The sequence below is a fragment of the Pristiophorus japonicus genome, chromosome 14 (assembly GCF_044704955.1).
Source record: "Pristiophorus japonicus isolate sPriJap1 chromosome 14, sPriJap1.hap1, whole genome shotgun sequence".
NCBI classification, from domain to species: Eukaryota; Metazoa; Chordata; class Chondrichthyes; family Pristiophoridae; genus Pristiophorus; species Pristiophorus japonicus.
The window spans coordinates 160,788,554-160,807,849 of NC_091990.1; the positions used below are offsets into that span (position 1 = coordinate 160,788,554).

At 42.4% G+C, this 19,296-nt stretch overlaps 1 protein-coding gene across 2 annotated transcripts in view; it reads left to right on the plus strand.

Moving 5' to 3' along the window:
* Positions 1–19,296, plus strand: part of csrp3 (cysteine and glycine-rich protein 3 (cardiac LIM protein)) — a 41,821-nt gene that overhangs the window by 512 nt on the left and 22,013 nt on the right. The window lies entirely within an intron of this gene.

Here is a 19,296-nt window from a genome sequence, read left to right on the forward strand (position 1 = left end):
AGTATGTGTGTGTAGATGCCAAGAATTAGACTGTGCTGTGATGCCCTCCATAGTTGGATAGCTTGCCAACAATCAACCCCGATGTTCATGCATGAGTAATGGAAATTTGGGTGAGGTTCTAAACGTCACCCAGTGCCTGTGGAGTTGCAGCCTAGGGGGTATTTGGGGAGAGGAGAGAAAGCTTTTTTTTTAAATTGTGTAGAATTGTTTCATAAAACTAAGTGATGTAAGCGCCCTGATTCAGTATGATAACAGCTGTATGAGGGCACAGGAAAAAACACAAATGTTTCCTTTGGATATTAGACTGTGATTTTGTTACGGCATTTTCTTGAATTCTGATAAGCCACCAGTGTTAAATGGGCCAATCCACATTGAGTTCAACTGGAAGATGCAAACGCGTACCAGTGAAGATGCTCCTCAGCTTTTGTTTAAATACAGTTCAGACAGAAAAGGGAAGGGTTTCTTCAAACTGTTGTATTGTTCACATTTAATGACTGACTATTACCAGTCGCGCTCTCTGTCATTTAAAAAAACAATGCCACCCCCAATCGTGGGCAGCACTCCATGTGGGTGCCTTTGTGTATATATAGAATTCTGTCGTCATCTTTTCAGTTCATTATATTACATTTCAAGCGTAGACAGTGGAAGGAGAGTGTGTCAACCCAGACTCCCCGACCACTCTTTCCTTCAACCACAGTCTGCCCCTCCTGTGATGGAGACTGTAGGGCCCGCATTGGACTCCTCCGTCACCTGAGCACTCACTTTTAGAGTGGAAGCAAGTCTTCCTCGGCTCCGAGGGACTGCCTATGATGATGATGGGGTTGTAAGCGCGTCTCCACCCCCCAGATCGGGGGGGCACTTGATTTAATGTTCATTTTTGTCCCCAAAAGAGTTGTAAGCACGTCTCTGCCACTGAGTCAGAAGGTTGAGGGCTCAAGTCCCATTCCAGAAACTTGAGCACATAAATCAGGCTGACACTGCTGAGGGAGTGCTGTCCTGTCAGAGGTTTCGTCTTTCGGATGAGAGGTTAAATCGAGGCCCCGTCTGCCCCCTCGGGTGGATGTAAAAGACCCCGTGGCACTACTTCGAAGAAGGGCAGGGGAGTTATCCCCAGTGTCTTGGCCAATATTCATCCCTCAATCCACATAATATAATAAAAAGTGATTATCTGGTCATTATCACATTGCTGTTTGTGGGAGTTGGCTGCCGAGTTGCCCACATTACAACAGTGACTACAGTTCCAAAGTACTTCATTGGCTGCAAAGTGCTTTGAGATGTCCAGTGGTCGTTAAAGGCGCTATATAAATGCAAGTCTTGCTGCTTTCTTTTATTGCATAGCTAGGCATAGGTAAAATTGCATCATAAAAACATAAGAATTAGGAGTCGGCCAGACGGTGCCTCGTGCCTGCTCCGCCATTCAATAAGAGCACGACTGATCTTCGACCTCAACACTACCGCTCAAACTTCATATCCCTTGATTTCCCCTAAATTCCAAAAATCTATCGATCTCAGCCTTGAATATACTCAATGATTCAGCATCCTCAGCCCTCTGGGGCAGAGAATTCCAAAGATTCACAACCCTCTGAGTGAAGAAATTCCTCCTCATGTCAGTCTTAAATGACCAATCTCTTATCCTAAGACTATGCCCCTTAATTCTAGTCTCCAGCCAGCGGAAACAACCTCTCCACATCTACCCTGTCAATCCCCCTCAGAATCTTATGATTATATTCTGGGTGAGATATACAAGGAAGCACAGAATTGCACCCGAACAAGAATCAATAACTCCTATCGAGAAGGGCTGGAGTGTTACATTAGGATCTTAGCAAGATATTATCTGGCACAGTCTATGTACAAGGTGCACTAAATCTCAATAAATTGTTTGCAGTAAATCATGCTAAATACTCTCTATCACAATACATTGTTACTTTTGTGCTTCACGGGCACGAGCACAAAAGTTGCCTGAAAACACAAGTGACCCTCCGCTGTATACAGACAAAGCAGGCAATATGGATTCAAGGAAATTGTCTCCTATTCTAGATCATAGGATAAATCGATTTAAGCTTTGATCTTGTGGTTAATGTTACCGTAACCCTTTAATTGCATTACAACCTTGTGATCTCTCTTTATTCTGAAAAGATATAACCTATTAAAATAAATTCAAGCACAAAACAGGATAAAACACGTACTGTGTAAAGGAGTGATAGAAATGTTTGGTTTGTAAAATCAGTAAAAATATTGACCAGTTCTGTGTATAAAAATACCAAATAGCTGATAAAAGTAAAATGGATTTTTTTCCCCTCTACCGAGCAGCCCGGTAATTAAATTGCTATCACAGAAATTGCACATTTCAAAGTTACACTTCCCTGTGATTTTTGTTACCATATAATAAAAAAGCCATCCCATCCCTCTGTGTTCCCATCAAGAAGAATTTCACTCCTATTACTCTTCAATACTGTAATAGCTTTTTTATATGCAGCAGTTTTATGTTTGTGGAAATATCAGTGAAAAATACTGTGTTGTCCTAAATGAAGTCTCCTACTAATAGCATACAGCTAAAAGATGTCAACTTGAAGTACACGATCTGTCTGTCTGTCCTAGCATTCTCAAGCGCCTGCCAGCATTTTGAAGTTTGCCCTTTGCACCTTGAATAAATTAAGAACGACAGGCGTATAAACCTGGCATTTCTGCAACACAGCCAAAAGGAAATATCATTTTGGCCATGGAATATTTAAGACATTCAAGTGCCTCAATTAAATTTGGGAAGGCCACAGTATAAATAGGGGATGGTGCATGGTTTTGTAATGTAAAACAGAGGATTTATGATGGGGAATAACTCGCATTGTCAATGCTGTAATTTACTATCCTGTGTAAATTACATATTTGTTTCTTTTAAAAATATTTTTAATCATTGAGATTCTGATTTTCTTCCAGTAGAAGTACAGTTTTTTTTTAAAAATCCATCAGGACCCTATAGTTTATCTATCTGTTTGAGGTGTATGGTGTAAAATTAAAAGTTAGGCAAGGTTCCCATTTCTGATGCCCAGTGATTCTCTTCCCCCTCTTTACTGGAAAGTGTACATGTATGAGCACAGGATTAGCCTCAACTGTGATGCCCCCATGGCCAAATATCCTGAAAAACGTACACACAAACAACAATGGCCACTGGATGATGTACTGCAGGGCTGTTAGTGCCTGTGGAATCATAGAATGGTTACAGCACAGAAGAACACCATTCGGCCCGTCGATCCTGTGCCAGCTCTATGCAAGAGCACTTCAGCTAGTCCCCCTCATCCGCCCTTTCCCTATAGCCCTGCAAGTTTTGTTCCTTCAGGTACTTATCCCGTTCCCTTTTGAAAGGCACAATTGAGTCTGCCTCCACCATCCAGTGCATACCAGATCCTAACTATTCACTGCGTAAAAACGTTTTTCCTCATGTCGCCTTTGGTTCTTTCGCCAATCACCTCTCATTCTCAAATTTTCCGCCAATTGGAACAGTTTCTATCTACTCTGGGTCTCGCATGATTTTGAACACCTCTATCAAATCTCCCCTCAACCTTCTCTGCTCTAAGGAGAACAACCCATACTTCTCTAGTCTATCCAGATAACTGAAGTCCCTCATTACTGGAATCATTCTCGTAAATCTTTTCTGCACCTGCGCCTTCACATCCTTCCTAAAAGTGTGGTGCCCAGAATTGGGGACAATACTCCAATTGAGGCCGAACCAGTGTTTTATACAGGTTTATCATAACTTCCTTGCTTTTGTACTGTCTACCTTTTATTTATGAAGCTCAGGACCCCCTATGATTTTTTTTAACCGCTGTCTCAATCTACCCTACCACCTTCAACACTATGTGCACATATACCCCCTGGTCTCTCTGTTCATGCACCCCCTTTAGGATTGTACCCTTTAATTTTATATTGCCCCTCCTCTTTCTATCAAAATGTATTGCACTTTTCTGTGTTAAATTTCATCTGCCACATGTCTGCCCATTTTACCAGCTTGTCTGTCTTCTTGAACTCTATCACTATCCTTCTCACTGTTCACTATACATCCAAGTTTTGTGTCAACTGCAAATTTTGAAATTGTGCCCTTTACACCCAAGTCCAAGTCATTAATATACATCAAGAAAAGCAATGGTCCTAGTACTGACACATGTAGACCACCGCTATACTTTCTTCCAGTCTGAAAAACAACCATTCACCACCACTGTTTCCTGTCACTCAGCCAATTTTTTTATCCACTGTCTCTTTTACTCCATCGGCTTCAACTTTTCTGGCAAACCTATTATGTGGCACTATCCCAAACTCCTTTTGAAAATCCATGTACATCACATCAACTGCATTGCCCTCATCAACCCTCTCTGTTACCTCATCAAAAAACTTAATCACGTTGGTGAACGATTTTCCTTTAACAAATCCATGCTGCCTTTCCTTAATTAATCCACATTTGTCAAGTGATTGTTAACTTTGTCCTTGATTATCGTTTATAAAACCTTCACCACTACCGAAAGTTAAACTGACTGGCCTATAGTTGGGTTTATCCTTGCGCCCTTTTTTGAACAAGGGCGTAACGTATGCAATTCCCCAGTCCCATATGGCCAGTACCTCTACGATTTCCTTTTCAACTTCCCTCAGCATCCTTTGAAAATTGTCCAGCACTAAGTGGCTAATAGTGGCCATCTGCTGCTGCGGAGTACCCAGGGTTGGTGTGAGAAGCAGGCACACCCATCTCGCTAATGCCCTTAAATACATACTTTGCTTTAAAAGCATTATTAAAACACACTTTACATGACCTGCAGCACTTTCATATTTTGATACAGTATAATTTAGATGTGGCGGTCCGTGATTACTAATCGATTTGAAAAGAGGTCCTTCAACCAAAAAGGTTTTGAGAACCACTGGTAAAATGAATCGATTTCTCTTGCATTCTTTTGAAAAGATTGAAGAACACCGGCCAAACAAATGCTGAGCTGACTAATTGTATTGTGCATAACTGCATCATGATAAAGCACGTCGGGCTGAATTAGCTTAATGATGTTTACAAGCCGAAGAAGGGAGATGGTTATTCTAGCAGCTGATAGGGACACTCGACTGAATTTGCTGGAAAACATAACCACAAGTTCCAGTGCAAAAGTCCACAGTCTGTGGGGAAAGTGTAAATATAATGAATGGCTGGCACTGTTCGTTTGCCATTGACTGCAAAATGCGGACCATTGTAGCAACAGCTTCAGACCTACGTTCCCTGTAAACTTACTTTTGCCCTAGGCGGCCCCTTCAAAATACCAATACTGCGCATTTTTTTTTACATCGAAATGCCAGCTTGCACAGGTTCCCTGGAGCAAAGCCACACACCTTGCAGGGAACACTGCTTCAGACAAGCACCGCTGTGACACCACTACACCGCCCTAACCAAACTTGTGACCGCTGAAAGCTATGGACTTCCTGATCTCCGCCTTGGCTCAGGTGGTAGCACTCTCGCCTCCTAAGTCAGAAGGTTTTGGGTTCAAGTCCCACTCCGGGGACTGGAGCACACAATCTCGACTGACACTCCAATCGAGACTGACACTTAGGGAGTGCTGCACTCTCGGAAATATCGTATTTCGGATGAAACTGAGGCCCCATCTGCCCCCTCGGGTGGATGCAAAAGATCCAATTGCACTCTTCCAAGGAGAGCAAGGGAGTTCTCCCAGGTGTCCTGGCTAATATTCATTCCTTAACCAACATCACTATGTCATAATCACATTGCTGTTTGTAAGAAATCATAAGAAATAGGAGCTGGAGTAGGTCACCTGGCCCCTCGAGCCTGCTCCGCCATTTAATAAGATCATGGCTGATCCGATCATGGACTCAGCTCCACTTCCCTGCCTGCTCCCCATAACCCTTTATTCCCTTATTGCTCAAAAATCTGTCGATCTCTGCCTTAAATATATTCAATGACCCAGGCTCCACAGCTCTCTGGGGCAGAGAATTCCATTGATTTACAACTCAGAGAAGAAATTCCTCCTCATCTCCATTTTAAATGGGCGGCCCCTTATTCTGAGACTCTTTCCCCGATGTGGAAATATCCCCTCTGCATCCACCTTGTCGAGCCCCCTCATTATCTTGTAGGTTTCGATACGATCACCTCTCATTCTTCTGAAATCCCAGTGTGTATAGGCCGAACCTACTCAACCTATCTTAAGTTAATCCCCTCATTTCCAGAATCAACCTCATGAACCTTCTCCTGTGGGTTTGGGTTAGGGTGTGCAAATTGGCTGCTGCATTTTCTACATTGCAACAGTGACTACATGTAAAGTACTTCATTGGCAAAAGCATATATTATGTATATGCGTATTGATGTCTTTCACCTTTTATCTAAAATTTACAACCTGATAACAGCCGGCACATTTTTTCCACACTTAAACAAAAGACTGTTGCACGTAAAACCATCATCAGATCTTGTACACAACTTTAATCTGATCTTGTACACAACTTTAATCTGCTACAAGCTTTGATAAATATCTGGGAGGTCACTGAAAAATAACAATTTTTAAAGTAAAACCGATTTAGAATGGCAGTCCAGCTTCCAATCCCACGTGGAATGGTAGTTTAAGTTCATTGGTGTCAGCCTTGGCTGAGTGGCATTCTCGCCTGAGTCAAAAGGACGTGGGTTCAAGTCCTAATCGAGAGACTTGAGCCGATAATCTAAGCTGACACTTCAGTCCACTTCTCGTCCAGGCCCTCAATTCCACTGAGTTTTGCCCCACTTCCTTTATCCCGCCATTGGTGGCAGAGCCTTTAGCTGCCTCGACGCTATCCTCCAGAGTTCTTTCCCCAAACTTCTCAATCGCTCCACCTTCCTATTCTACTTTTTTTTTAAAAATCTTTGGAAAATCTCATATCTTTGACCATGGCTTTTCGTTGCCCCTCCCTTCCTGGTTCACTCACTGTTTTTCAATACATCTAACCTGAAGTGCCTTGGGGCAATAAAAGTGCTATTTAAATGTGAGTTGTTGTAATTTCAATAGAGATTTGAATTATGAATGGAAGGTCAAAGATTGTCTACATCATGTAGAGAGCTGGGTTATAATGAACAGCAGAGATGGGCTAATTCTTTTGTTTCTAATGTTCTTGGTTCTAATAAAATGAGGTGGCACCGACCTTAGAAAAAGTGGTCAAAAGTATCAGTTTCACAATTTCATAAAATGTTTAGCCTCATTCATTGACCTCCTGCTGTGCTGCAAGATTCTTTCAGCCCACCATACCTGTGCCGGATCGTTTGAAAGTACCATCCAATTAGTCCCACTCTCTCTGCTCTTTCCCCATAGCCCTGCATTTTTTTTTTCCAAGTACAGCATATATCCAATTCTCTTTTTGAAAGTTACTATTGAATCTGTTGCCACCACCTTTTCAAGCAGTGCATTCCAGATCACAACAACTGTGTAGAAGAAATTCTCCTCCTCTCCTTCCTGGTTCTTTTGCCAGTGGAAACAGTTTCCGCTCATCTACATTATCAAAAGCCCTCATAATTTTGAACACCTCTATTGAATCTCCCCAGCTTCTCCAGTTTCTCCACATAAACTGAAGTCCCTCATCCCTGGTACCATTCTAATAAATCTCTTCTGCACCCTCTCCAAGGGATTGACATTCTTCCTAAAGTGTGGCACAGTACCAATATTTACAAAGAAACATAGAAACATAGAAAATAGGTGCAGGAGTAGGCCATTCGGCCCTTCTAGCCTGCACCGCCATTCAATGAGTTCATGGCTGAACATGCAACTTCAGTACCCCATTCCTGCTTTCTCGCCATACCCTTTGATCCCCCTAGTAGTAAGGACTTCATCGAACTCCTTTTTGAATATAGTTAGTGAATTGGCCTCAACAACTTACTGTGGTAGAGAATTCCACAGGTTCACCACTCTCTGGGTGAAGAAGTTTCTCCTCATCTCGGTCCTAAATGGCTTACTCCTTATCCTTAGACTGTGACCCCTGGTTCTGGACTTCCCCAACATTGGGAACATTCTTCCTGCATCTAACCTGTCTGAACCCATCAGAATTTTAAACGTTTCTATGAGGTCCCCTCTCATTCTTCTGAACTCCAGTGAATACAAGCCCAGTTGATCCAGTCTTTCTTGATAGGTCAGTCCCGCCATCCCGGGAATCAGTCTGGTGAACCTTCGCTGCACTCCCTCAATAGCAAGAATGTCCTTCCTCAGGTTAGGAGACCAAAACTGTACACAATACTCCAGGTGTGGCCTCACCAAGGCCCTGTACAACTGTAGCAACACCTCCCTGCCCCTGTACTCAAATCCCCTTGCTATGAAGGCCAACATGCTATTTGCTTTCTTAACCGCCTGCTGTACCTGCATGCCAACCTTCAATGACTGATGTACCATGACACCCAGGTCTCGTTGCACCTCCCCTTTTCCAAATCTGTCACCATTCAGATAATAGTCTGCCTCTCTGTTTTTACCACCAAAGTGGATAACCTCACATTTATCCACATTATACTTCATCTGCCATGCATTTGCCCACTCACCTAATCTATCCAATTCGCTTTGCAGCCTCATAGCATCCTCCTCGCAGCTCACACTGCCACCCAACTTAGTGTCATCCGCAAATTTGGAGATGCTACATTTAATCCCCTCGTCTAAATCATTAATGTACAATGTAAACAGCTGGGGCCCCAGCACAGAACCTTGCGGTACCCCACTAGTCACTGCCTGCCATTCTGAAAAGTCCCCATTTACTCCTACTCTTTGCTTCCTGTCTGACAACCAGTTCTCAATCCATGTCAGCACACTACCCCCAATCCCATGTGCTTTGACTTTGCACATTAATCTCTTGTGTGGGACCTTGTCGAAAGCCTTCTGAAAGTCCAAATATACCACATCAACTGGTTCTCCCTTGTCCACTCTACTGGAAACATCCTCAAAAAATTCCAGAAGTTTTGTCAAGCATGATTTCCCTTTCACAAATCCATGCTGACTTGGACCTATCATGTCACCTCTTTCCAAATGCGCTGCTATGACATCCTTAATAATTGATTCCATCATTTTACCCACTACCGATGTCAGGCTGACCGGTCTATAATTCCCTGTTTTCTCTCTCCCTCCTTTTTTAAAAAGTGGGGTTACATTGGCTACCCTCCACTCTATAGGAATTGATCCAGAGTCAATGGAATGTTGGAAAATGACTGTCAATGCATCCACTATTTCCAAGGCCACCTCCTTAAGTACTCTGGGATGCAGTCCATCAGGCCCTGGGGATTTATCGGCATTCAATCCCATCAATTTCCCCAACACAATTTCCCGACTAATAAGGATTTCCCTCAGTTCCTCCTTCTTACTAGACCCTCTGACCCCTTTTATATCCGGAAGATTGTTTGTGTCCTCCTTAGTGAATACCGAACCAAAGTACTTGTTCAATTGGTTTGCCATTTCTTTGTTCCCCGTTATGACTTCCCCTGATTCTGACTGCAGGGTACCTACGTTTGTCTTTACTAACCTTTTTCTCTTTACATATCTATCGAAACTTTTGCAATCCGTCTTCATGTTCCCTGCAAGCTTCCTCTCGTACTCCATTTTCCCTGCCCTAATCAAACCCTTTGTCCTCCTCTGCTGAGTTCTAAATTTCTCCCAGTCCCCGGGTTCGCTGCTATTTCTGGCCAATTTGTATGCCACTTCCTTGGCTTTAATACTATCCCTGATTTCCCTTGATAGCTACGGTTGAGCCACCTTCCCTTTTTTATTTTTACGCCAGACAGGAATGTACAATTGTTGTAGTTCATCCATGCGGTCTCTAAATGTCTGCCATTGCCCATCCACAGTCAACCCCTTAAGTATCATTTGCCAATCTATCTTAGCCAATTCATGCCTCATACCTTCAAAGTTACCCTTCTTTAAGTTCTGGACCATGGTCTCTGAATTAACTGTTTCATTCTCCATCCTAATGCAGAATTCCACCATATTATGGTCACTCTTCCCCAAGGGGCCTCGCACAACGAGATTGCTAATTAATCCTCTCTCATTACACAACACCCAGTCTAAGATGGCCTACCCCCTAGTTGGTTCCTCGACATATTGGTCTAGAAAACCATCCCTTATACACTCCAGGAAATCCTCCTCCACTGTATTGCTTCCAGTTTGGTTAGCCCAATCTATGTGCATATTAAAGTCACCCATTATAACTGCTGCACCTTTATTGCATGCACCCCTAATTTCCTGTTTGATGCCCTCCCCAACATTACTACTACTGTTTGGAGGTCTGTACACAACTCCCACTAACGATTTTTGCCCTTTGGTGTTCTGCAGCTCTACCCATATAGATTCCACATCATCCAAGCTAATGTTCTTCCTAACTATTGCGTTAATCTCCTCCTTAACCAGCAATGCTACCCCACCTCCTTTTCCTTTTATTCTATCCTTCCTGAATGTTGAATACCCCTGGATGTTGAGTTCCCAGCCCTGATCATCCTGGAGCCACGTCTCCGTAATCCCAATCACATCATATTTGTTAACGTCTATTTGCACAGTTAATTCATCCATCTTATTACGGATACTCTTTGCATTAAGACACAAAGCCTTCAGGCTTGTTTTTTTAACACCCTTTGTCCTTTTAGAATTTTGCTGTACAGTGGCCCTTTTTGTTCTTTGCCTTGGGTTTCTCTGCCCTCCACTTTTCCTCATCTCCTTTCTGTCTTTTGCTTTTGTCTTCTTTTTGTTTCTCTCTGTCTCCCTGCATTGGTTCTCATCCCCCTGCCATATTAGTTTAACTCCTCCCCAACAGCACTAGCAAACACTCCCCCTCGGACATTGGTTCTGGTCGTGCCCAGGTGCAGACCGTCCGGTTTGCACTGGTCCCACCTCCCCCAGAACCGGTTCCAATGCCCCAGGAATTTGAATCCCTCCCTGCTGCACCACTGCTCAAGCCACGTATTCATCGGCGCTATCCTGTGATTCCTACTCTGACTAGCACGTGGCACTGGTAGCAATCCCGAGATTACTACTTTTGAGGTCCTACTTTTTAATTTAGCTCCTAGCTCCTTAAATTTGTTTCGTAGGACCTCATCCCTTTTTTTACCTATGTCGTTGGTACCAATGTGCGCCTCATTGGCAAGACCATATTTAGAACATTGTGAATAGCACTGGTTACTTCCTATTCAAAAGGACGTCACTACAATCAACAAAGATCTGAATAATTCTGGAGCTCAAAACACTTGTCATAGACAGGCTATGACTATCAAAAGGTAAGGATTTATGTAAACAGGACTGAAGGACAATTGGAGTGGAGACCATCACATGTGGTTCATCTGAAGATGGCAAGCAATGAACATGAACCATCGCAGGTGGCATTGGATGGCATGGGCAACTGTTTTATTCCAGCAATGGCTGGACTCTCTGTAGCATTATGGTTTCTTTGCCCTGCTGTCCTGTCTGGAGTTTCCTCCATAAGAGGAAAAATCCACATGATAAATTTGGGAAAGGTACAATTGCAAATTACGAACATAAGCACATAAAAAGCAGGAGCAGGCCATATGGCCCCTCAAGCCTGCTCTGCCATTCAATAAGATCATAAGTGATCAACCTCAACTCCACTTTCCTGCCTGATCGCCATATTCTTTGATTCCCCCAGACTCCAAAAATCTATCTATCTCAGCCTTGAATATTTTCAGAGACTCGGCATCCACAGCCCTCTGGGACAGAGAATTCCAAAAATTCACAGACCTGAGAGTGAAGAAATTCTTCCTCATCTCTGTCTTAAATGGCCGACTCCTTATTCTGAGATTGTGACCCCTAGTTCCAGACACTCCAGGGAGGGGAAACAACCTCTCAGCATCTACCCTGTCCATCCCCTTCAGAATCTTGTATGTTTCAATGAGATTATCTCTCATTCTTCTAAACTCCAGAGTATAGGCCCATTCTACACCATCTCTCATCAAAAGACAGCCCTCTCATCCCAGGAATCAATCTAGTGAACCTCTGTTGCACCACCTCCGAGGCAAGTATACCCTTCCTTGGAGAAGGAGACCAAAACTGTGCACAGTACTCCAGGTGTGATCTCACCTCTACAATTGTAGCAAGACTTCCTTACTCTTATACTCCAACCCCCTTGCAATAAAGGACAGCATGCTATTTGCCTTCCTTTATTGCTTGCTGTACCTACATGTTAGCTTTGTGTTTCTTGCACCCAAATTCCTCTGAACATCAACATTGAGAAGTTTTTCAACATTTAAAAAATATTCTGTATTTCTATTCTTCCTGCCAAAGTGAATAACCTCACATTTCCTTACATTATACTACAAATTCAAAGCGCGCATCTTTTTATTTCTTGCTTGTCCCCAGTACTCTGAATTCTGGCCTGCTGCATAAAGTGGCTCTGGAAGGTAGTGTGCACTTTCTGTGCATTAATGTTTACCAGGTATGTGAGAAACATTTCCATGGTGTTAGACAATTCCAGAACAAACACGAGTTATTTTTTTTGAGACGTTGTACCATTGGTCTGTGAACATTTGTATTCCCCTCCCCTGCATGGGCATTTATGAATAAAACACGGAAAAATAATTGGGATGCGTGTCATAAATTAAATTATAACTAAAGATGATTCAGAATTTTCACAGAAGCTGCGATAATGAAATTGGATTTGATATTTTGAGTCTACACCTACTGAATAGATGTAATGATGGCTTCATGCTGGGGGAACCTGTTTCAATTGAACCTTAAATTAGCTTTTACACTGTGTGCAGTAATTTCAAATTAAGCTGATTTAAAAATGAAAGCAGTATAAATCAGATGGACTATGACAAACTGCAGGGGAAAAGATACTAATGGCAAGTCAGTGCTCATTAACTAAACAAAATGTTTACAGCACAATCTCACATTATGGAATCAGTGACTCATATATTTTGTAATGTGGTAGCCTAATCAGCATCAGCTATGGCAGAGGCCTTCTGAGGCAGAGTGCATTTAGGAAAAACATCATTAGCACTGAGGCTTCTGCTCCAGCTATTCCTGGATCCTTATCAAGGTATTTCAGACATCCCCCTTTTTCCTTGACTACTACTGCACCAGAATCAGTGATGATGACAGAACTAATCTGTCCAGCCTGCAATCAATGGTATCTTATCACCACTCACTGAGAGATATCCATTCTTGTCTTGCTGAAATAGAGCAGCAGCTGGCATCAGGCAGTGAAAATAAACGCTCCCTGCAGGTTCCTAAAGGTTTTACAATTCAATAAAACCTACAGTACAAATGTCAAGATTATAAGCGCATGAGAAATAGAAGCAGGAGTAGCCCATTGGGGCCTACTCCTCCGTTCAATAAGATCGTGGCTAATCTTCTACCTCAAATGCAACACCCCGATTTTAAAGGAGGCAGACAAAAAGCAGGAAACTATAGACCAGTTAGCCTAACATCTGTCATTGGGAAAATGCTGGAGTCCATTATTAAGGAAGCAGTAGCGAGACATTTGGAAAAGCATGATTCAGTCAAGCAGAGTCAGCATGGTTTTATGAAAGGGAAATCCTGTTTGACAAATTTGTTGACGTTCTTTGAGGATGTAATGAGCAGGGTGGCCAGTGGATGTGGTATATTTGGATTTTCCAGAAGGCATTCAATAAGGTGTCACATATGAGGTTACTGCACAAGATAAAAGCTCATGGCATTGGGGGTTATATATTAGCATGGATAGAGGATTGGCTAACTAACAGAAAATAGAGAGTCGGGATAAATGGGTCATTTTCCGGTTGGCAAACATGACTCTGGTGCCGCAGGGATCGGTGCTGGGGCCTCAATTATTTACAATCTATATTAATGACTTGGATGAAGGGACCGAGTGTAATGTAGCCAAGTTTGCTGATACAAAGATGGGTGGGAAAGCAAATTGTGAGGAGGGCACAAAATCTGCAACGGATATAGACAGGCTAAGTGAGTGGGCAAAAATTTGGTAGATGGAGTATAATGTGGGAAAATATGAGATTATCCACTGGGCAGAAAAAATAGAAAAGCAAATTATAATTTAAATGGAGAAAAATTGCAAAGTGCTACAGTACAGAGGGACCTGGGGGTCCTTGTGCATGAAACATAGATATGCAGGTACAGCAAGTAATCAGGAAGGCAAATGGAATGTTGGCCTTTATTGCAATGGGCGGGGGGGGAATAGAGTATAAAAGCAGAGAAGTCCTACTACAACTAGTACAGGGTATTGGTAAGGCCACACCTGGAGTACTGCATACAGTTTTGGTCTCTGTATTTAAGGAAGGTTATACTTGCATTGGAGGCTGTTCAGAGAAGGTTCATTAGGTTGTTTCTGGAGATGAAGGGATTGACTTATGAAGATAGGTTGGGCCTATACACATTGGAGTTCAGAAGAATGAGGGATGATCTTATTGAAATATATAAGGTAATGAGGGGGCTCGACAAGGTGGATGCAGAGAGGATATTTCCACTCATAGGGGAAACTAAAACTAGGGGATGTAGTCTCTGAATAAGGGGCCGCCCATTTAAAATTGAGACGAGGAGGAATTTCTTCTGAAGGTTGTAAATCTTTGAAATTCTCTGCCCCTGAGAGCTGTGGAGGCTGGGTCATTGTCTATCTCCACCTTAAATATATTCAGATTTCTGAGCAAGGGAGTAAAGGGTTATGGGGAGCGGGCAGGGAAGTGGAGCTGAGTCCATGATCAGATCAGCCATGATCTTATTGAATGGCGGAGCAGGCTCAAGGGGCCAAATGGCCTACTCCTACTCCTATTATGTTCTTATGAAAGAGATAGGACAAAGTGATTGAAGATAATTCCATGATTTCTTATGTTATGTTCAACTGCACCTTTCCTCATTATCCCTCTAGCCCTTGATTCCCTGAGTCTGAAAATTGATCGATCTCTGTCTTGAATATACTCAATGACTGGGTCTCCACAGCCCTCGGGGGTAGAGAATTCCAAAGATTCACCACCCTCTGAGTGAAGAAATGTCTCCTCATCTCGGTCCTAAATGGCCAATCCCTTATTCTGAGACTGTGAACCCTGGTTCTGGACTCCAGTCAGAGGAACAACCCCCCCCCCCCCATCGACCCTGTTAACCCCTGTAAGAATTTTATATCTTCCAATGAGATCACCTCTCATTCTTCTAAACTCTTGGCAATGTAGGCCTAGTCTACTCAATCTCTCCTGATCAGACAATCCCCCTCCCCATCATTTGATGATAATTGATCAACTACAATCACGGTCAAGATGTTTGACTTGTATAAATATTTTTGTTGTAACCCTCTTATTTTCTGTTCTGCACTAAATTTGTTTAAATCGGGTAGATTATGGAATGGGTTTGCTAGTAGTTTATTGGAACATGTATTCTATATTTTTGTGGATAAAATAAAAAGGACCAATAAAACATTTTGTCCAAATCTGAAAGCCGTGCTTATAGGGCAGTCTATGTAATTACATATTAAAAAATGACTTGACTATGAATAACTTCAGATAGAAGGACAACAGCATTACTGATTGGGACTGCCATCAAAAAAAGAGAATTTTTAGATTTCATTTGAACTGCTAGCGCTTCTCTAATCAAAATAGTTGTTTTTAGTGGCTCAATGTACAGCAACAGTGTATATTTCATAAAACAGTTACAGCCCAGAGGGAGGCTATTCGGCCCATCGAGCCCATGCTGGCTCCAAGAGCACTTCAGCTAGTCCCACTCCTCTGCCCTTTCCCTATAGCCCGACAATTTTTTGTTCCTTCAGGTCCCTTTCCCTTTTTGAAAGCCATGATTGAGTCTGCCTCCCCCACCCCTTCAGGCAGTGCATTCCGGATCCTAACCACTCGCTGTGTATTTGGGGGAAAAAATTAATGCAGGATTTAAAGAAATTCTCTTCTTTTTAAAAAAAAAAAGACTAATATCCTGCAGCGCCATTGGACATTTCACCACATTAAAGGTGCTATATAAATGCAAGTTATTGTATCGAACAACATGCTGTTTGATGAAAACCTTCATTATTTATCAGTAACCTTTTTTATATTTCGAGAAAGGGTTTACTTAAATTGGATTAATTTATTTTTAAATGGAAAGATTTTTACATATCTGTAAAGATAGTTTATGAAGTCTTCCTGGACAGCGTTGCTGACTGATCATGTATTAATGGAGAGGCATCCCAGGCAGGTTGTAAAATAAAATAGCCATCGGTTTATTTCTGGAAGTACGAACTAATCTATAGCCCTCTTGAACAAATGATGTCATTTGTCCTGTATCGTTTAATAATGGCACAGTTATGCCGAGCAACTGGGAGAATTCCAATAACAGACTATAATGGGAAACAAACTTGAGCTGTCGTGAAGAGTAAAACACACTGGGTCCGAGGATAATAGCGAGCTGATCGATTATGGTACAATATCTGCCCCACAAATTGACATTTTGTGGCATTCAAGGACCAGCAGATGGAGAAATAGAGAACAAGAGTATGGGAGAAGAGATCCGTAACACTGGCTTTTAAATTGTGGCAGTATGTAACATTTTTAAAAACTCAATTTCTTGAAGAAATTGCTTGTGGAACTGAACTACATGAAAAGTGGCCACGGGAGGTTTGCACTGGGATTCGCTGTTAATATTCTGAAGTGTTTTTGAAGCAACATCTGTTACAAGCTAATTCAAATAAATTCTATTTGTAGACGAGAGGCCTAAACATTTATTACCATGCTGTTTTGCATGACACAAAACGCATTACTGGATTTTAATCCCAGTAGCAATTGCATATTATTTGGAGAGCACAGGCGGCGATCAAATTGCAATTGGTTGGTCTCACTATGCGGAATTTTTTTTTTAACTAATGGATCTGCCATGGCAGTGCTCACAGCAAGTCAGCAAATATCGTGCTTTGAGGACAAGAAAATTGTGCCATGTATTATTCTGCTGCTAAAATGGAACTGCATGTAATCTGGCCTGTTCTTTAAAGCCACAAATTCTGATTACGGTAAATTGACACACTGATTGGGGTAATGGATTATTTGTATATTGGTAGCTACTCATACATCACTGGCTCCTCCCAAAGATTAGGAAAAGCAGCCGAAATAAATGGCTTCCCTTCTCTTTTTTTTGTTTTATTTACAAATAAATCTTGATTTACATCTGTAACAGGGTGTGACATTCTGGTGAAACATAGAAACATAGAAAATAGGTGCAGGAGTAGGCCATTCAGCCCTTCTAGCTTGCACCGCCATTCAATGAGTTCATGGCTGAACATTCAACTTCAGTACCCCATTCCTGCTTTCTCGCCATACCCCTTGATCCCTCTAGTAGTAAGGACCTCATCTAACACAAGACAAATGCAAATATCTATTACAGCTGCATTTTGGTCAACCTTTCAATAAGCTTTGACGTAACACACTTTAAAAAAAAAAATTTTAAAGGGTCACAATTTCTTTTTGTTTAGATATGGAATTAAATCGAATGTGCAGCACAGTAAGCAGGCCATTCGGTTCAACTGGTCCATGCCGGTGTTTATGCTCCACAAGAACCTCCTCCCACCCCTCTTCTAACCCTATCAGCATAACATTCTATTCCTTTCTCCCTCGTGTGCTTATCCAGTTTTCCCTTAAATCCATCTATGCTATTTGCCTTAGCTACTCCTTGGGGCAGCAAATTTCACATTCCAACCACTCTATTTTGAAACATACAAAATTCTTACAGGGCTTGACAAGGTAGTTGCAGGAAGGATGTTTTCTCTGGCTGGGGAGTCTAGAATAAGGGGTCGGCCATTTAGGACTGAGATGAAGAGAAATTTCTTCACTCAGGGTGGTGAATCTTTGGAATTCTCTACCCCAGAGGGCTGTGGAAGCTCAGTTGTTGAGTATATTCAAGGCTGAGATCGATGGACTTTTTTTTCCGCACTAAGGGAATCAAGGGATATGGGGATCGGGTGGGGAAGTGGAGTTGAGGGAGAAGATCAGCCATGATATTGAATGGTGGAGCTCCTATTTTTTAGTTTCTTTGGGTAAAGATGTTTCTCCTGAATTCCCTATTGGATTTATTAGTGAAAACTAAATGTTGGGCAGAATTTTACAAGAACAATTGTTAAGACTGCCGTGCAAAATTATCATCATTTTCTCATTGGGCATCCTTTTAAACTACCACCTACAGCTATTGTTTAAAATGACCACACTCTGCCCCTTCCATTGAATGTTACAGGCCATTCCACTCATCAAGTTGGTGCTTAGTGTTTATCTCCACATGAGCCACCTAATCCTAATCATCATCTTGTTTCCCCTATTGTTTAATATTACACTTTCCCCATCCCCCCTCTCCAGCACCTGTCTAATTCGCATCTGTTAGCGATGGTTTGTGCCATTCTCTGAATAAGAGGCTTAAAATTTAAAAAAATATATAAATGCATATTTAAAATTTTTAATGTCTGGAAAGGTCGTGGGGTTTTTCCCGATCGTACGCTTTAACATCAGTAGACAATCGGTAAAAATATCATAAGCGGCCATTTATGCCATTTCTTCTGAGTTGTATTTGACACTGAGCTGAGCTTCCGACCATATCCATTACATCACCACCAGGAGCACCTGCTTCCACCTCTAACATCGGCCAACTCTGCCCCAGCCTCAACTCACCTGCTACCGAAACCCTCATCCATGCCTTTGTTACCTCTAGACTTGACTATTCTAATGCTCTCTTGGCTGGCCTCCCATCTTCCACCCTCCATAAACTTGAACTCATCCAAAACTCTGCTGCCCGTATCCAAACTTGCACTGTCCCATTTTTTACTTTCGTTCTAGGTTGTGGGTGTCGCTGGCAAGGCCAGCATTGATTGCCCATCATTAATTGCCCTTGAGAAGGTGGCAGTGAGCTGCTGCCTTCAACGGCTGCAGTCCGTGTGGTGAAGGTACTCCCACGGTGCTGTTAGGGAGGAAGTTCCAGGATTTTGACCCAGTGACTATGAAGGAACGGCAAAATATTTCCAAGTCAGGATGGTGTGTAACTTGGGAGGGGAATGTGGAGGTGGTGGTGTTCCCATGCGCCTGCTGCCCTTGTCCCTTTTTTAGGTGTAAGAACATAACAAATAGGAGCAGGAGTAGGCCATCTGGCCCCTCGAGCCTGCTCAGCCATTCAATAAGATCATGGCTGATCTGATCTTGGCCTCAACTCCACTTCCCTGTCCTCTCCCCATAATCCTTGACTCCCTTATCGTTCAAAAATCTGTCTGTCTTCACCTTTTTAAATATATTCAATGACCCAGCCTCCGCAGCTCTCTGGGGCAGAGAATTCCAAAGATTTGCGACCCTCAGAGGAAATTCTTTCTCATTTTAAATGGGTGACCCCTTATGCT